Source organism: Achroia grisella, unplaced genomic scaffold (genome assembly GCF_030625045.1).
Source record: "Achroia grisella isolate CSIRO2021 unplaced genomic scaffold, CSIRO_AGI_Agris_v1 utg1248, whole genome shotgun sequence".
NCBI classification, from domain to species: Eukaryota; Metazoa; Arthropoda; class Insecta; order Lepidoptera; family Pyralidae; genus Achroia; species Achroia grisella.
The window spans coordinates 891,545-900,065 of NW_026712607.1; the positions used below are offsets into that span (position 1 = coordinate 891,545).

The following is an 8,521-nucleotide window of genomic DNA, read 5'->3' on the forward strand; positions in this document are numbered from 1 at the left end:
ATGGCTAGGGGTATCAAAAGGCCCCATAGTTGGCAAAAAGGACACAAAATGGTGACATTAGGGAGATTTTGCATATCAAGAAAACCCTCTTCAAGCAATGGCAAACAACAAAAGATGAATCCGATCGCAAAGCATATAAGGACGCTAAGAAGAATGCAAAACGAGCCGTAGCACAAGCGATGACTTCTACGCCAAATTGACGAACGACAAAGAAATCTTTAGCAAAACAGCGCCACAGAGACAGCAGGGATACAAAGACCATTAAATACATAAAAAACGAACAAGGCCTACTCCTCACATCAAACAAAGATATCAACGAACGATTTTACTTCTTAACGAAACATTCCCAAGTGAAGATCTCTACGAAATACCTGCTACGGAAGGCCCGATTTTATTTCACTCGGCGATTAAACACATGGCTAACAGCAAAGCTTGGGCCCGATGATATCCCTGTTGAACTGTGGAAGAAATAGGAGGTACCGGTATAATGTTCCTGACAAAACTCTTCAACAGAATTCTCATTGACGGAATGCCCGATGACTGGAGAAGGAGTCTCCTGATCCCGTTTTATAAGAACAAGGGTGACATCAGACTGTGTGGAAATTACAGAGCTATAAAGCTCATATCACACTCCTTCAAAATATGGGAAAAAGTCATTAACAGCAGACTACTCCAGCTTACCAAAGTGACTGATAATCAATGTGGTTTCATCGCAGGAAGGTCAACTACTGATGCCATACATTCGATCAGAATTCTGATGGAAAAATATAGAGAAAGCCAAACCGATCTACACATGGTATTCATCGACTTGGAAAAAGCTTTCGACCGTGTACCAAGAGAGCTTATTTGGCATGCCCTGAGGGCACAAAAAGTACCGGAGCACTATATAATTTTGGTAAAGGACATGTACCACAACGTTAAAACTAAAGTCTGGAATAAGTGATGAGTTCGATGTGACGGTCGGAGTCCATCAAGGTTCAGCATTAAGTCCCCTGCTCTTCAACCTCGTAATAAATTACCTCACGTCGGAATTACAGCGTTCTCCACCCTGGGATATTCTCTATGCTGATGACATCATACTCATCAGTGAAGATCCCAATAACCTACAGCAAAGGTTGGAAGACTGGAGAGGAGCACTCGAAAGAGCTGGACTGCGAGTTAGTAGAGAGAAAACCGAGCACATGCACTGCAATTTCAGTGGCACCAACAGCAGAAACACCATTTATCTGCAGGATGCTCCAATAAAGGAAACCGACCGATTCAAATACCTCGGTTCGATTATATGTAGTGATGGGACAATAGATGCAGATATAACTCACCACATAAATACCGGGTGGATGAAATGGAGGGGCTCTCTGGGGTACTCTGCGATAGAAGAATGCCCATTCGCACCAAGGGCAGAGTATATAAAGCGGCAGTGCGTGCGGCCATGACGTACGGCTCTGAATGCTGGGCGCTGAAAAAGCACCAAGAGCAGAAACTCAATGTCGCAGAAATGAGAATGCTAAGATGGGCTGGTGGCATAACAATGGTGGATCACATCAAAAACATCCACGTTCGAGGTAGTTTTAAGGTGACTCCCATACAGGAGAAGATGTTAGAGAGCCGCCTAAGGTGGTACGGTCATGTCATGCGGCGACCATCAGACCACATGACAAGAACAGTGCTTGACATAAGTACCCAGCCCAGAAGACGCGGCAGACCCCGTCTCACATGGATGTCCGTTATTGAGAGGGATATAAAAAGCGCCAAAATAACATCCCAGACGACCCAGGACAGAATGTCCTGGCGAAGACTGACCAGACGGGCCGACCCCAAATAAATGGGACCAAGGCCAGGCTAAAGAAGAAAGAAGAAAGAAGTAAATATAATATATTTTTAATTTTTTTTTTATTGTTGAATATCATATGTAATCAAATAAGTCCTTCCGCGGGTTTGAAGTGCCGTCTGCACTCGCCCCCTATCGTCCGGTGAAGCTGCAAAGGCCAGTTACGGCCAACAGCATCAGAGTAGTCGGAAAAATAAAAGAATAAAGCAGTGACTGGATACGGGGAGATATCGCCTTAGTTGTGCCTTAATTCAACGGCAGCCATCAGTTTCTTTGCCAGCGGTCTAGCGGTTTAGTACACCGCTTTATGCCGATGGTCGCTGGTTCTGTTCCTCGCATGATACAAGCATTTATATCCATGATAATGATTGTTTCTATCGGTCTGGATGTTGTCTATGTATATTATTTCGTCTCTTGTGTACTCTTTATTCATTACTATACGATCCTAACTCTCCCGAGTATCTTAATACCAAATTTCATTTTCATGGGGACATCTCTTATCGTAACCTTCGTCCGTCTAGGAATTTACTTCTCCACGTTCCTGCTCATCGTACGAGCTTCATTTCTAAATCTTTCACTTTACAGGGCATTAAACACTGGAACGAGTTACCCCTTGACATTAAGTCCAGCTCTTCAAAATTCACATTCAAATCCAAATTACGCAAACACCTTTCCCAGAACTAGTGTAGGCTCCTGTTATCCTTGTAGTATTATTCCTCCATATTGATTTTGAAGTAATTTTGTAGGTCACTATTTTTATATTTATACACACTATTAATATTTATATATTTATTTAATTTCCAAATTACAAAACTTATCAGGAGACATATTTTTCCTATTACAAAAACCCGACATCAACCAGAGAGATTAATTCTACATCAAACATAGAGTAATAAAGTTGCCATATTCATAAATGTGTGGATTGCTTTCTCAACACTCCACCCAACCACCTCTATGTATCTGAATTTCCCTGTTGATTTGTATAAATTTATAATTCTATGTGTATTTGTATGTATGTATGTAGGTACGTACGTGTACGTAGTTATATTTATATATGTATAATTATTTATTCATATTATGTATTATAGTTTATAAGTATATTCGCATATGTATTTATATTTAATCATATTAAAGTGATCTTCTTATTATTTTATTTTTTTTAGATTTGAATTTCAATTTGTTAATGCACCGCCAACATGAATCTCTGTTTGCCCAATGGTTGACTGGGAGAAAATGCCTCGAGGTGTTAAGTCCGCCATGTGTACCTTTATTTATGTATTTGTGCATTAAAGTTTTAATAAATAAATAAATAAATAAATTATTTATGTATTTACAAAAAAAATCTACGTATTTATATCAGTTGTCTAGTACCCATAACAACAAATAAGCGCTGTTTACATTGGGACTGTAAGAAACCCTAATTATGATGACGACTTAGGCTTTGAAGCCGGCTACCGGAAGAGAAACCCCAAGTAGCGCCCGTAACTTGTGACACGGGTGTAGGTTTAAAAGGCCCTTTTAGAATGCATTAACACTCACCTTCACTTGCAGCTTCCCCCCAGGCCCAACTAAGCCCGAGATAAACCCATTCCTAATACAATTCACTTTAGTATCCAAAGTACAACCGGCAAACTCTGTGCTCGTCGACTGAATGTCGCGGCTCACCCAACGAAAGAGAATTATTCAACTACCGACCTCCGTATTTATAGACCGAAGTCAATGTAGTAGGGCGGTCTAAAAATACTAGATGGCGCTATTTACAATATTTGTACTAATCTTTACATTGAGTACTTCATTAGTACTAAACACAAACTACCTTCTTTTAATATCTTTTTAAAATATCGGACTTTTTCTACTATATGGATGTGAACTCTAACAGGACTAAATTATGTTATTTATTTATTTACTAATATAAAATAAATGAACAATTGGCGAACTGAATACCTACCTTATGGCATTCTCTACCAACTAACCATTGGGTTATAACAGAAAACGATTGAAGGGCTGTTCTCGTACCTAATAGGAATAAGCATACTATTTAACTAACTGAGGTTGTGTGAATTGTCCATAAATATTATTACTATTATTTATTATAATTGAAGAACTTAAACTATGGAATTTTATCATATAAATGGTGCCCAATATTTAGAAGTTGACTCTCGATAACCAATACAACTATGATCACAATGGTATAGATGATTACAGCTCACACTAGGTCATCGCCTGATAATCCCTACCTATTATTTACACAGAACAGTCAAATGACTCGATGATGTCACACCGTCCGCCGACACGGCTCATGAATTTCATTATTGACATAACTAATTTACATTTAGTGATGTCTGAGAATGATACCTTTGCATCGATATAGAAACAATAAAAAAAGAATAGTGTAATAAAAAAAATACGTTTTATATTTTGTTGTAAATTAGTGAGATGGAATTATCTTGGGAACTTTAAAACTAGACTAGGCTGTACAGTCTATGGATCTTTGCCTCTTTCATCATAAAAGAGATGGACGAATTAGGAAAAGTATGGAATATCTTGGATTGAATTACTAAATCGTGTAAATCTGTATTATATACCCTTTAACATGCGTTAAGTTTGTGATTCAGTGTAGGTATGTAATATTCTCTTATTTGTGGTAGGTATAATCTGTAGTATAGGTAACTTATGAGCTTACTTTCAGACTGAATATTATCTTCCACTAGAAAATTGCTAATGGCAACACAAACCGCCGGAGCCACAAGAAGATAAAAAAAAATATCTTCCGATATTGAAAACGTCTATCCATCTATTTGATTGTACTTTTATTAAACTATTTAGAATCTATTACATAGTTTTATTTAAAAGATCAACACCCAAGTTTTTTGCTTATTTTTCTTATGACATAACTGAATTCCGAATGAGTGGTAGAATAAAAAAACATGACTATACAAAAGGTTTATTTGAAGGAAGATTATTTCTATCTCTATTTAAATTAAATTTGGTATATGTATTACATACTACATAAACACATAAAATATCATTTACCTACTCAAATTCAAGCAGTGCCGTGGGATTCAGCTAGTCAAAGTTAAATATTTTCATAGAACGTTCTTGATTATTCAGAACTGTAGTATAACGCCCCATGGTGTCGTGCACTAAAATCAGTGGCTATTTTAAAGCAGCGGAGGTAAAATCGGGACCGATTTTTTTCTAAATCCCTTCACGTGTAGTTAATACACGTGAAGGGATTTAGAAAACCAGAGCACTTCCCGCACCCCTCATCAAATTCAAAAATCATTTATTCATGTAGGACATTTTAGCCTCTTATGAACGTAAATATTTTATACTATAATTTATTTCCTACCGTCCAGTTCAGTATCAGTAGTATATTATTATTATTATTTCATTTATTTCGGATATTTATCCATATTGTAAACAACTTATAAACTATGTTAGTAAATTACAATTTTATACATTTAATTCATATATTTATATTTATGTCTATGTCCACGTCCAGAAGCTCTGGGTCCGCAGCGATGCAGCGATATCCAGTGCCTCTGAAGTGGACAATCCGACATATTGGATATGCTCAATTGAATCTGTAATTCAATTGAGAAGAACAGGCAAGAACCTTAAATAAATTTCTATTTATTTTTTAAAACGCCAAGTTACTATTATTACTTATATAGGTGTCTATGTCTAACATTAAATGAAAGTCCTGTGCATGAACAACTATTGCCATGTACGTTATTTATTCAAGTAATCGTTTAGTGAGAGATGCTTTACTCAGTAAATATGATTTAACAGATGTTTTGAATGTCCTTGATATCTTTTATCATCTAATATTGTCCATGATTTTAGTATTATACATAAGTTGTTTATCCAGATCAGCCGAGTAAGACTCAACGACTAAACAAGAAAGTGACACCTCATTATCCGTATTTAGGTACCACTAACGCAAAACCATCAACATCACATCAAACAAAATGTAAAGACACATTTACATAACATAATGAAAGTACTTACGTCTATTTTTTTTTTAAGGATGATAATGTATTGTTGCACCGCCTGCGCTAACGGCTTACGCTGGCGGGGCACCAGTGGAGGATAAGATGAGCATGAGGTCAGGTCAGTCAGCCCATCGTGACAAATTCACCAGAAATTTATCACGATGGTTTCCAGGGGGGACCGCGTGGAGGTCAACCTGACATGGTACATTGCTTATGTGTGTCTGTTTGTTTGTTGGTCTTCTATGAGCGATAGAGAATGTGTGTGTATGTGTGTGTGTGTGTGTGCAGTTATGTGCGTCGGTGGGTTTGAATGAACATACGAATAATACACAAAGTATTGCACCCGAATGCTTGTGTAAGTAATTTTTATGTCAATCTATACATATATAAATATAATTGAAGTGTCTGTTTGTAATATTGAAATAACCGTTTTTTAATACATGCATATAAATATAAACAATTTTTGTCTACCTGTCTGTTTGTTCCGGCTAATCTCTGAAATGGCTGGACCGATTTTGATGGGACTTTTATTGACAGGTAGCTGATATAATAAGGAGTAACATAGGCTACTTTTATTTTAGAAAAATAAAGTTAAATTCCACGCGGACGTAGTCACGAGTACAGCTATATATACTATAAATACAACAATTTGTTTTTTTTTCGAATAAATTCTACTAACACTATCTCCTGTAACTGGGAACACATGTAATTTGATAGCACTTTAACGTACGTGTAATATATAAAAAAATGCACCCGCGTACTTGTGTTAGTTTTATGTCCATATATAGATACTATATATACAGCAATTAGCTTTTATTCGAATAAATGCTACTAGCACTAACTCCTGTAGCTGGAAACACAGATAATTTGTTAGCACTTACAGGGTGGTCCCCACTCGGGTGTCATGTTTGTACAACTGTCCACTCGCATAATTAAAATACCGATATCAGCCACCAGTAACTCGCATATCGATAACACTCAGATAACACGTGTCCCCCTCACTAACCGCAACGCCTGTTGTACACACACAGCGTTGCTATAGCTATCAAAACTAGAATGCATCGTGGCTATATTGTTCTGGTTGGTATCATATTTTTTTTGTGTATGATAATGGAATGATGCACCCGCCTGCGCTAACAGTTTACCCTGGCTGGGCATCAGTGGAGGATAATAAGATGAGCGTAAGGTCAGGTGAGTTAACCCATCGTGACAAATTCAGCAAGAATTTATTACGATGATTTCCTGGGGGAACCGCGTGGAGGTCGACCTAACATGGTACATTGGTAGCAATAGTAGTTACTAGTTCCGATTACTAACAATCTCCATCTCTCCATTGGTATCCTATTAATTTAAGTTGATTATTATTTTGTTATTTAGTATAGGTACGAAAGGATTCCTATCACCACTTTCACGCACTTTGCACAGTATATAGCAGTGAAATTACTTCTGTTTTCTTATTCTCTGAAGGAATTCACTAAGATCGCTTTATTTATTACTAGTCGACTAGGGCTACTACGCACAATTTACATAATACCTTTTTAAATTGTAGCCTATGTGTTATTCTGATGTATAAGCTATGTTACTGTAAAGTTTCATCAAAATCCGTTCAGTAGTTTTTGCGTGAAAGAGGAACAAACATCCATCCATATTCACCAACTTTTGCGTTTATAATATGTATTAGTAAGATAAACTATAACTAATTTGAAAAAAAAATTGTAGACTAAGACCTGTGAAAATGGCTGTAGGATTGGAACTAAATAAATAAACATTTTATTTACAAAAATTCCAATAAAATAAAGAGAACAAAAAATGCATCTGCAAATGGCGTCGTATATTTAAACAGCCTACACAGTACGCACTAAAATTGGAGGCAGTTTCAGAGCAGTGGTCTTGGGTGAATTTAACATGTGCAATGTACCATGTCAGGTTCCCCTGGAAACTATTACGATAAATTCCTGATGAATTTCACACAATAGGCTACCGGACCTGACCTCATGTTCATATATCATCCTCCACTGTGTTGAATGAACATAGAGGTTCATATACATAATTGTATAATAAAATATTGCCCATCTGAGCATCAAATTGCTGATATTTTCTCGAAGACTTTAAATAAGAAATGTTAAATTTTCTTATTTAAAGTCCTACATTATATCTTAGTTTAAAAAACAAAATTAAGGGGGCAACTATACAAGTAATTTTATTTTATTTTAAGAAAGAAGTTTTTTTTTGTTTATTGTAATAGTTATAGTTCTGTAAGTAAGTAGTAGGTATTAAGAGTTTTTTAAAAGTAGTTTTCTTAAAATGTTTATTGGTGTTCTTAAATACTTAGACTTGTTAAATTAAAATACAATTAAGGGGCATGTTAAATGAATATAGAGTTTCATATACATAATTATTTGTGTAATAAATTCTGTCATAGTAAAATTAATATATTGATAGATTAAAAATTACGTTTACATCATGTTCGTATTTTATTAAAAAATATCTAAGTCATTTCACTCGGAATATCTCCCAATTCAACACACTGGTGCTCCGCCAGCGTAAACTGAAAGCGCAGGCTGGCTGTATATTTCAATTATCGTTAATAAAAAAAAATAACAGTACTTTTAGTGTACAGCTGCCATTAAAATCGGTCAGACACAAATCGGCGCCAACGCTATAACGCCAAATTTAGTTGGTTTTCAATCTCGCG

At 36.2% G+C, this 8,521-nt stretch overlaps 1 pseudogene; it reads left to right on the plus strand.

Annotated features, from left to right (window-relative positions):
* Positions 1 to 1,822, plus strand: LOC131854910 (uncharacterized; annotated as a pseudogene).
* The last annotated feature ends 6,699 nt before the right edge of the window (positions 1,823 to 8,521 follow it).